Consider the following 11858-nt stretch of genomic DNA (forward strand, 5'->3'; position numbering starts at 1 on the left):
GCTTCACCTGCAGATCAGATTCCTGGCTTCCCTTGTAATTGCACTGGACATGGAGCCTGCAAGAGAACGGACACGGCTGCAGAATTCAGCTCCTCACTGTCTCCACCCGCTGAATGTGCTCCTATTCTCACCTGAAAGGGCTGTCCCGGGTCACCGATCCCAAAGCGCCATCCAAGATCTCAAACTCACCCAACACATCCGTTTCATACAGGATGTTCACCCCGTCCAGCTACAAGAGACAGAAGACCATCAGTCCCGAACTGAGCCATCGATGGGGCTCCCAGCCCGCAATACCTACCCGCTGAGTAGCGCCACATTCAGTGACTGCGAACTGAAAGAGCACAGTGTCTGCAGAGGCCACGGTTGGACTGCACTCAGCTCCGTCTCCATCCTTCAGATGGAGGGTTGTTAGGTTTACAGGAGGCAGCGTCAAATCCTTGGAGATCGCGATCAGGACCCGCCCATCCTTGGTGCAGACTGCAAGAGAGTCAATGAAAGGCGGTTAGTTGCCCCACGGGGAGGGTCAAGGGAACCGTTACCGGGAGGGGGGGACAAACCCCATCCATGTTTCAGTTTCTATCCCGTCCCGTCCCATTATCTGTCTAATGGAAACCAGTGGACCAACTACAGCTCATCACCGCGCTGCTTGGATTTAAATTGCCCGCATCTCCGATAGAAATCAAATATCAAATCCAAATGGTCAGTGACAGCAGGGGCCGGAGCTCGTTCACTCTGCCCTTCCTCAGTGTGACTCCCAAGAAACGGAGCAACAGTAGAATGATTCGAACTGCAGATACTGGGTCAAAGGGAGATTAACTATTGCCCTTTCTGTATCTGATGAACAGCACCCCCCCACCCTCAAATCCCACCATCAAATCTGCTCTGCGGGATTGGAAGCTCCCAATCCCACCACCAGTTCCACTCTCCGGACTGGAAACGTTTGAATTTCCAACTGGCGTTGTCGGACAAGGAGAGAGATGAAACCGTCCAGGGAAGCAGAGCAGCTGGATTGCGGGTGACCCTGGAAAGTCCTGGCCCAGAATATAGACGGACCAAGAATACACCCACCTGGCAGATTGTCCAGTGAATAGAAACACGGCGGCGCATCCCGATTCCCCGCATCGAAGCAGCAGCCTCTCTGCACACACTCAATGGCATCAATTCCCGGAAATCCGCAGTCTTTGCGGTTTTCAGGAGATAACCAACATTTATCGGCGGGGAAAAGAAGAGAGGGCGGCTGAGCTGAACAGATTACAACAAATAACAAACCGAGCATCCCCAACCCCTCCATTATAACAAGCGAACTCTCCTAAGTAAATGATAATAGAAAGCCGACTCCCCCTTTTTATAGCAGCGCTGTTTAACCCGCAGTAACGGAATGTCCCAATCAGCCTGAGGCAGAGTCCGTGGCCCACGAGCTCCCGAACATCATCCCGCATTCGCACGGCTCACACGGATGGGCCTGTTTTCAATGGCAGAATAAAGGTGAGACTGGGTCCAACGTCACCTTTATTTCTTCATCACAACCAAACTGGAACCAAATCGCATTATTTGTTTTTTTTTTGCTTTTTTACTCACCTTTATTTTTTAGACCCAACGTCACCTATAATAGTTTATTAAAAATAGGCCCCATCTCCGTGTGACCGGTGGGAATGCGGGTCTTTTAATACTAATTAATAAACAGAGTGAAATCAATATGTTATTGTCCAGATACGGTACGGTAGCAGAGTGGTTATGTTACTGAAATAGTAATCCAGCAGGCCTGGCTGAATAATCTCCAAGTCATAAGTTCAAATCCCGCCACGGCAGCTGAGGAATTTAATTTCAATTAATTAAATAAAATCTGGAATTAAAATACTGGTATCAGTAATGGGTTACTATTAAACTACCGGATTGTCGTGAAAACACATCTGCTTCACGAATATCCTTCAAAGAAGGAAACCTGCCGTCCTGACCCGGTCTGGCCGACATGTGACTCCAGACCCACAGCAATGTGGTTGATTCTTAATTGCCCTCTGAAATGGCCCAGCAAGCAACTCAGCTGTATAAATCCCGCTGAAAAAAAAGTCATAATAAGAATTAAACCGGACGGACCACTCGGCACGGGACACGACAAAGGTCAAAACAAGCCCAGCTACCCTGCAAAGCCCTCCTCACTAACATCTGGAGACTTGTGCCAAAATTGGGGGAGCTGTCCCACAGACGAGTCAAGCAAGAGCCTGACACAGCCATGCTCACAGAATCATGCTTTTCAGCCAACGTCCCAGATTCTTCCATCACCATCCCTGGGTATGTCCTGTCCCACCGGCAGGACAGATCCGACCAGAGGTGGCGGTACAGTGATATACAGTCAGGAGGGAGTGGCCCTGGGAGTCCTCAACATTGAAACTGGACCCCATCAAAACTCATGGCAGAAGGAGAAACATGGGCAAGGAAACCTCCTGCTGATTACCAGCTACCGTCCTCCCTCAGCTGATGATATCAGTTATCCTCCATGTTGAGCACCAGTTGGAGGAAGCAATGAGGGCAGCAGGGGCACGGATTGTACTTTGGGTGGGAGACTTCAATGTCCACGACTGACCGAGCTGGTCGAGTCCTGAAGGACACAGCTGCGAGGGTGGGCCTGCGTTGGGTGTTGAGCGAACGAACACGAGGGAAAAACTTACATGACCTCGTCCTCACCAATCTACCTGTCGAAAATGCATCTGTTCCATGACACCACTGCACAGTCCTCATGGTGACGAAGTCCCGTCTTCGCACTGAGGATACCATTTAACGTGTTGTGTGACACTACCATTGTGCTAAATGGGATAGATGCAGAACAGATCCAGCAGCTCAAAACTGGGCATCCATGAGTTGCTGTGGGCCATCAGCAGCAGCACAATCTGTAATCTCATGGATCGGCACATCCCTCACTCTACCATTACCAACAAGCCAGTGGATCAACCCTGGTTCAATGAGGAGTGTAGAAGAGCATGCCAGGAGTCACACCAGGCGTCCAAATAATGAGGTTTCAACCTGGTGAAGCTACAACTCAGGACTACATGCAAGCTAAACAGCGGAAGCAACATGCTATAGACAGAGCTAAGCGATTCCACAACCAACGGATCAGATCAAAGCTCTGCAGTCCTGCCACATCCAGTCGTGAATGGTGGTGGATAATTAAACAAGTCATGGGAGGAGTAGGCCCTGTAAACCTCCCCATCCTCAATAATGGCAGAGCCCAGCACGTGAGTGCAAAAGACAAGGCTGAAGCGTTTGCAACCATCTTCGGCCAGAAGTGCCGTGTGGATGATACATCTGGGCCTCCTTCCGATATCTCCAAAATCACAGAAGCCAATCTTCAGCCAACTCGATTCACTCCACGTGATATCAAGGAACGGCTGGAGTGCACTGGATACAGCAAAGGCGATGGGCCCGGACAACATCCCGGCTGTCGTGCTGAAGTCTTGTGCTCCAGAACTAGCCGCCCCTCTCGCCAAGCTGTTCCAGTACAGCTAAAACACTGGCATCTACCCGACAATGTGGAAAATCGCCCAGGTACGTCCTGTCCAAAAAAGCAGGACAAATCCAATCCGGCCAATTACCGCCCCATTAGTCTACTCTCGATCATCAGCAAAGTGATGGAAGGTGTCGTCGACAATGCTATTAAGCGGCACTTACTCACCAATAAACTGCTCACCGATGCTCGTTTCGGTTCCGCCAGGACCACTCAGCTCCAGACCTCATTACAGCCTTGGTCCAAACATGGACAAAAGAGCTGAATTCCAGAGGTGAGGTGAGAGGTACAGACCCTTGATATCAAGGCAGCATTTGACCGAGTGTGGCAGCAAGGAACCCTAGTAAAATTGAAGACAATGGGAATCAGGGGAAAACTCTCGAGTGGCTGGATTTATACCTAGCACAAAGGAAGATGGGAGTGGTTGTTGGAGGCCAATCATCTTACCCCCAAGACATTGTTGCAGGAGTTCTTCAGGGCAGTGCATTAGGCCCAACCATCTTCAGCTGCTTCATCAATGACCTTCCTTCCATCATAAGGTCAGAAATGGTGACGTTCGCTGATGATTGCACAGTGTTCAGTTCCATTCGCAATCCCTCAAATAATGAAGCAGTCCAAGCCCGCATTCAGCAAGACCTCGACAACATCCAGGCTTGGGCTGATAAGTGCCAAGTAACATTGGCGCCAGACAAGTGCCAGGCAATGACCATCTCCAACAAGTGAGAGTCGAACCACCTCCCCTTGACATTAAACGGCATTAACATCGCCGAATCCCCCATCATCAACATCCTGGTTTCACCATTGATCAGAAACTTAACTGGACCATCCATATAAATAGTGCGGCTAGAAGAGCAGGTCAGAGGCTGAGTATTCTGCGGCGAGCGACTCACCTCCTGACTCCCCAAAGCCTTTCCCCATATACAAGGCACAAGTCAGGAGTGTGATGGAATACTATCCACTGGCCTGGATGTGTGGAGCTCCAACAACACTCAAGAAGCTCGACACCATCCAGGACAAAGCCGCCCGCTTGATTGGCACCCATCCACCACCCTAAACATTCACTCCCTTCACCACCGACCCACAGTGGCTGCAGTGTGTACAATCTTTGGGATGCACTGCAGCAATTCGCCAAGGCTTCTTCGACAGCACCTCCCAAACCTACGACCTTTTCCACCAATAATGACAATGGCAGCAGGCACATGGGAACAATACCACCTGCACGTTCCCCTCCAAGTCACATAACATCCCGACCTCGAAATATATCGCCGTTCCTTCATCACTGCTGGGTGAAAATACTGGAACTCCCTGCCTAACAGCACTGTGGGAGAACCTTCACCACACGGACTGCAGCGGTTCAAGAAAGAGGCTCACCACCACCACTCAAGGGTGATTAGGGATGGGCAATAAATGCTGGCTTCGCCAGCGACGCCCACATCCCATGAACGAATATATATAAAAAAACTTAAATACTGTGGCTACAATAGCAGGTCAGAGGCTGGGCATTCTACGGCGAGTGACTCAGCTCATGACTCTCCAAACTCTTTCTACTATCTACAAGGCACAAGTCAGGAGTGTGATGGAATACCCTCCACATGCCTGGACGAATGCATCTTCAACAACAATCAAGAAGCTAGGCACCATCCAGGACAAAGCAGCCCGATTAATTGGCACCCTATCCACCATCTTTAACATTCACTCCCTCCAGCGCACCGTGGCTGCGGTGTGTACCATCTACAAGATGCACTGTAGCAATGCAATTCGCCAAGGCTTCTTCGACAGCACCACCCAAACCCGCGACCTCTACCAGCTGGAAGGACAAGAGCAGCAGGCGCATGGGAACAACACCACCTGCACGTTCCCCTCCAAGTCACACATCATGCTCACTTGGCGCTGGATCAAAATCCTAGAACTACCTGCCTAACTGCACTGTGGGAGAACCTTCACGACACGGACTTCAGCGTTTCATGAAGACGGCTCACCGCCACCTTCTCAAGGCCAATTAGGGATACACAATAAATGCTGGCATTGCCAGCGACGGTCAAATCCCATGAAATCATAGATTTCGGAGAAAGGTTGCAGCACGGAAGGAGGCCATTCGGCTCAAAATAACAGCAATCCAGCTCGTCCCACTCCCCCACCCTTTCCCCGTAGCCGTGCAATTCTTTTCCTTTCAAGTAATTATCCAGTTCCCTTTTGAAGGCCATGATTGAATCTGCCTCCACCACCCCCTCGGGCAGTGCATTCCAGGTCCTAGCCATTCGCTGTGTAAAGAAATTTTTCCTCATTTCATCTTTGGTTCTTTTGCCAGTCACCTGAAATCTATGTCCTCTGTTTCTTGACCCATCTGCCAATGAGATCAGTTTCTCTCCATCTATTCTGTCTAGACCCATCATCATTTTGAATACCTTGATTAATTCTCCTCGCAACCGTCTCTGTTCCAAGGAGAACAACGCAACTTCTCCAGTCTATCCAAGTAACTAAAGTCTCTCATCCCTGGAATCATTCCAGTAAATCTCTTCTGCACCCTCTCGAAGGCCTTCACATTTTTCCCAACGTGCGGTGCACAGAACTGGACACAATACTCCAGTTGTGGCCAAACCAGTGTTTGATAAAGGTTCATCATAACGTCCATGCTTTTTTACTCTATGCCTCTATTTATAAAGCCCAGGATCCCGTATGATTTTTAATGGCTTTCTCAACCTGCTCTGCCACCTTCAAAGATTTGTGCACATAAACCCCCAGAACTATCTGAACCTGTGCCCCTTTTAGATTTGTGCCCTCTAGTTTATATTGCCTCTCCTCGTTCTTCCTACCGAAATGTATCACTATGCATGTTTCTGCGTTAAATTTCATCTGCCATGTGTCCGCCATGCAGCCAGTCTGTCTATCACCTCTTGAGGTGTATCACTATCCTTCACAGTGTTTACCGCCATTCCAAATTTTGTGTCATCTGCAAATTTTTAAGTTGTGCCCAGTACACCCAAGTCCAAGTCATTAATATATATGAAGAAAAGCAGTGGTCCCATCACTAACCCCTGGGGAACAACACTGTACACCTCCCTCCAGTCCACAAAACAACCGCTCACCACTACTTTCTGTTTCCTGTCCCTTAGCCAATTCTGTATTCATGTTTCTATTGCCCCCTTTATCTATGGGCCGCAATCTTACTGATAAGCCTACAGTGGGGCACTTTATTAAATGCCTTTTTAAAGTCCATATACACCGTATCAACTGCATTGCCTTCATCTACCCTCTCTGTTATCTCATCAAAATATTCCATCAGGTTAGTTAAACTCGTTTTGCCTTTAACTAATCCGTGCCGGCTTTCCCCAATCAATCCACACTCGTTCAAGTGATTGTGAATTCTGTCCCGGATTATCGTTTCTAAAAGTTTCCCCAATACTGAGGTGACCTGACTGGCCTCTTGTTGCTGGGTTCACCCTTGCACTCTTTCTTGAAATAGGGTGTAACATTTGCAATTCTCCGCTCCTCTGCACCACCGCCGTATCTTTGGATATTTGGATGATTATGGCCAGTACCTCTGCAATTTCCCCTCTTACTTATATCAGCAACCTAAGATGCATCCCATCCGGATCGGGTGACTTATCTACTTTAAGTGCAGATAGCCTTTCAAGTACCTCTTTTTTATCAATGTTTCGCCCATCTGGTATCTCAACTATATCTTCCTATACTGAGACTCTGGCAGCATCTTCATCTTTGTTAAAGACAAATACAAAGTATTCATTTAGTCCCTGAGCCACCCACTCTGCCTCCATGAGTAGATCTCCTTTATGGTCACTAATCAGAGTAGGGCTCTTACGACCCGTTTAATGTTTACATGCCTGTGGAAGACTTTTGGATTCCCTTTTATGTTGGCCACCAGTCTATTCTTATACTCTCTCTTTGACCCCCCTTATTTCCTCTTTCACATCCCCTCTGAACTTTCTATATTCTGCCTGGTGAATGAACACATAAAAAAAAGTTAGGATTTCCGTCAGCCTGAAACAAAAAGTTGTTAGTTGATTAATGGCGATTTGAACAACTATTCGTCTTTTTTCAGAGTTTAATGAGTATTGCGAAATTAATACAGTAAACTATTTTGTCGAAGTTAATCCCCTGAACGGGAAGGGGACCCGTCTCCCACACTGAGAGCATTTGCAGACGGCAGCTATCTTCTGAGGGCTTCCCATACGATCGTGTGCAACAGCGTTTCTGTAGTGTAGTGGTTATCACGTTCGCTTAACACGCGAAAGGTCCCCGGTTCAAAACCGGGCAGAAACATTTTGAAAACGTGACCCACGAAAATTCAATAAGTGTGAAAAAAGCAAGAATTCAGTCTGTGGTGAAATGTGAATAAAATACCACACCTCACAGAATAGGTATATTTTCCATTCTCTGTATAGTTCAATACAAACTCAAACACTACACATATACAGACAGTGTTTAACACTCACTCACGTTTCCTGAACTGACGGTGCAGAAAGCCCCTCTCAAAGCTGCACATTGCGAATAATTTCAGCTGATTTGTGAGAGATCATTAAAGGCTTCTGAAGTGCAGCTTCGGTTAATAACCACAGTTAAAGACAGCATTGCGGCCGCGGCAACAAACATCAGTTTTTCGATGTTTGATGTTCCCCAGCTCCCGGATTGATTGAGGCCACGACAGAAACAACATTAGGCCCCTCTTTCGGCCCCGCTCTCTCCAATCACACGTTGCTGGCGGGAAGCTGCAATTCCCGCGACAGACAACGCATTACTGCCCATCCCTGGGAAACAAGACACCACCGAAGCTTTGACAACACATCGCAGGCATCGTCTGTCCCGGAGCTGTTGCTCCGCAACAAAGGCAGAACTTACCAGCTGTTTCAAAATTTATAGCTTGAACACTGGACCCTGATATCACTACCCGCTTTAAAAGTTTGATGCTTAAACGAACGAGCTACCCAGGCTCGCTAGTCGTTTAGTTCCCATCTTAAATATTCATAAGAGGACTCTGAATTATCCCGGGAAGACGTCGAACAGGGGGGAGGGTCCCTGTTATAAAATTCTCAGTCACGTGTTGAGGGGAATCCTTGATTTTATTGAACATGATCTAAGAAACATGGACAGCGAACTCGTGAGTTTAAAATCCTTCTTGTTTGTGCCAAATGACTTGTCATTCGTTGGCACCAATTAAAATAACACTTTACCCATTGGCCCAAAAGCTGAACTTGTCCCACACGGGAGTTGGAAAAGGCCTCTCGACCTTTCAGCGTATTAACATCTGTAAGCTGAATAATTTCACCCGTTTCACAGTGACACCAGGCAGCAGATTTCCCTTCCAAATTTTCCCCACACGAAACTTCCAACCGATGAATATCCGCTCAACGAAAAGAATAATCGTATATTTGGTTCCTTCGATTTAAAGACCTCATCCCGGCCCCTTTGCCATATCAGCTGACGCTGAGATCCCCCTCTCCCTCGAAAACAACGAAACTCGCATCTGCTCAAGCAAGACGGAAGGCCAGAGGAACACAAGTGCCCACATGGGAACACTAAGAAGTAGATGCATCATGGAACTTACCAGTTGTACTTTGAACTCCAGTCAAAATGCCCGGATTGAAAGGTTTGATTGTTGAAGGTGAAACTTGAACTCACAACCTGAGCACTTCCAGAACCCATACTGCTTACATAAATACCAAAGTATCAGTGCTTTTATCAAACAGCTTGATTTTCGGCCTCTCAATGATCGCTTCGGGATCTTTGTCAAAGAGAAGCCGCCAATCAAGAGGCGCTTCGTCAAATATCCGCAATGATATTTAAAAGCCGTGGAATCTAAACAAAACCCCAAAAGATAAGAACTTTTATTTGTATTATTATTAACTGAAGGACATTTTTTCATGGTACCTCAAGGAGGATTGAGGCAAAGTGGGACCTGAGACTCAGAAACTCTCTCTGGGCTGTCCGTGACTGAAGAGATGGACGTTATTTCATCTGAAAACTGAGGCACGGAACTTTCTCGTGGAGAAGTGTGACAGAAGATTGCGGTTGGTTAGTGGCAGTTGCGGGGGAGATCTCGAGGAGAGGGAGAAAAGTCAAAGTCACAGCTGTGACTGCTCAAGTGCTCTGCTTATCTGTAATATTTTAAAAAGTAGTGCACAGTACAGGGCAGTGTCCTAGGCCCAATGGTCTTCAGCTGCTTCATCAATCACCTTCCCTCCATCCTAAGGCCATAAATGGGGATGTTCGCTGATGATTACACAGTGTTCAGTTCCATTCACAACCCCTCAGATAAAGAAGCAGTCCGTGCCCGCATGCAGCAAGACCTGGACAACATCCAGGCTTGGGCTGATAAGTGGCAAGTAACATTCGCGCCAGACAAATGCCAGGCAATGGCTGTCTCCAACAAGAGAGAATCTAACCGTGTCCCCTTGACATTCAACGGCATTACCATCGCCGAATCCCCAACCATCAACATCCTTGGGGTCACATTGACCAGAAACTTAACTGGACCAGCCACATAAATATTGTGGCTACAAGAGCAGGTCAGACGCTGGATATTCTGCAGCGAGTGACTCACCTCCTGACTCCCCTAAGCCTTTCCACCATCGTAAAGGCGCTAGTGAGAAGTGTGATGGAATACTCTCCACTTGCCTGGATGAGTGCTCGACACCATCCAGAACAAAGCAGCCCGCTTGATTGGCACCCCATCCACCACCCTAAACATTCACTCCCTCCACCACCGGCGCACAGTGGCTGCAGTGTGTACCATCCACAGGATGCACTGCAGCAACTTGCAAAGGCTTCTTCGACAGCACCTCCCAAACCCACGAACTCTACCAGCTCGCAGGACAAGGGCAGCAGGCACATGGGAACAATACCACCGGCACATTCCCCTCCAAGTCACACACCATCCCGACTTGGAAATATAGGAACATAGGACAAAGGAACAGGAGTAGGCCATTCAGCCCCTCGTGTCGGCTCCGCCATTTGATAAGATCATGGCTGATCTGTGATCTCGCTCCATATACCTGCCTTTGGCCCATATCCCTTAATACCTTTGGTTGCTAAAAAGCTATCGATCGCTCATTTAAATTTAGCAATTGAGCTCGTATCAATTGCCGTTTGCGGAAGAGAGTTCCAAACTTCTACCGCCCTTTGTGTGTCGAAATGTTTTCTAATCTCGCTCATGAAAGGTCTGGCTCTAATTTTTAGACTGCGCCCCCTACTGCTAGAATCCCCAACCAGCGGAAATAATTTCTCTCTCTCCACCCTATCCGTTCCCCTTTATATCTTATAAACTTCGATCAGATCACCCCTTAACATTCGAAACTCAAGAGAATGCAACCCCAATTTGTGTAATCTCTCCTCGTAACTTAACCCTTGAAGTCCGGGTATCATTCTAGTAAACCTACGCTGTACTCCCTCCAAAGCCAATATGTCCTTCCGAAGGTGCGGTGCCCAGAACTGCTCACTGTACTCCAGGTGCGGTCTAACCAGGGTTTTGTATAGCTGCAGCATAGCTTCTGCCCCCTTGTACTCTAGTCCTCTCGATATAAAGGCGAGCATTCCATTAGCCTTATTGACTATTTTCTGCACCTGTTCATGACACTTCAATGAACTATGTAACTGAACCCCTCAGTCCCTTTGGACATCCACTGTTTTTAACATTTTCCCATTTTGAAAGTACCCTGTTCTATCCTTATTTGATCCAAAGTGGATGACCTCACATTTGTCTGCATTGAATTCCATTTGCCACAATTTTGCTCATTCACCTAATCTATCAATCTCCCTTTGTAATTTATGTTTTCATCGACATTATATCGCCGTTCCTTCATCGTCACTGGGTCAAAATCCTGGAACTCACTGCCGAACAGCACTGTGGGAGAACCTTCACCACACGGACTGCAGCGGTTCAACAAGACGGCTCACCACCACCTTCTCCAGGGCAATTTGCGATAGGCAATAAATGCCGGCCTCGCCAGCGACGGTCACATCCCATGAACGAATAAGAAAAAACCTCAACCAAACAAACAGATCTTTTGGATGGGTTCACTCATTGTGAATCGGATTTAACTGCTGTGTTTGGGCACACGGCCCCACACTGCTGAACTCACAGCCCCTTCCATCAGCACTCGCTTTCTTTCACACACCGACTGGATTTCAACATGTTGCTGTTCCATCTGAAATTCATCAACGGCCTCTCTGACAAAATATCGAGTGAATCCTAATGCTTGGCATCCTGGCAATTCCCCACGCTGCATGAAGTGACAAAATCTGTTCTTCCACCGAAGTTTTCTGCTGACTGGGTATTTTCAACATTCTCGATTTGGGTGCATGGGCAGGTCACATTGTATGGTCCGACTTTCTTGTCCTCAGA

The 11858-nt window shown here is 47.7% G+C and overlaps 1 non-coding gene across 1 annotated transcript; it reads left to right on the forward strand.

The window, feature by feature from the left end:
* The first annotated feature begins 7707 nt into the window (after positions 1-7707).
* trnav-aac (transfer RNA valine (anticodon AAC)) lies at positions 7708-7780 on the forward strand. Its single transcript has one exon. It is a non-coding gene; the product is annotated as a tRNA-Val (tRNA).
* The last annotated feature ends 4078 nt before the right edge of the window (positions 7781-11858 follow it).

This window comes from Heptranchias perlo, chromosome 20, assembly GCF_035084215.1.
Source record: "Heptranchias perlo isolate sHepPer1 chromosome 20, sHepPer1.hap1, whole genome shotgun sequence".
In the NCBI taxonomy this organism is placed as follows: Eukaryota; Metazoa; Chordata; class Chondrichthyes; order Hexanchiformes; family Hexanchidae; genus Heptranchias; species Heptranchias perlo.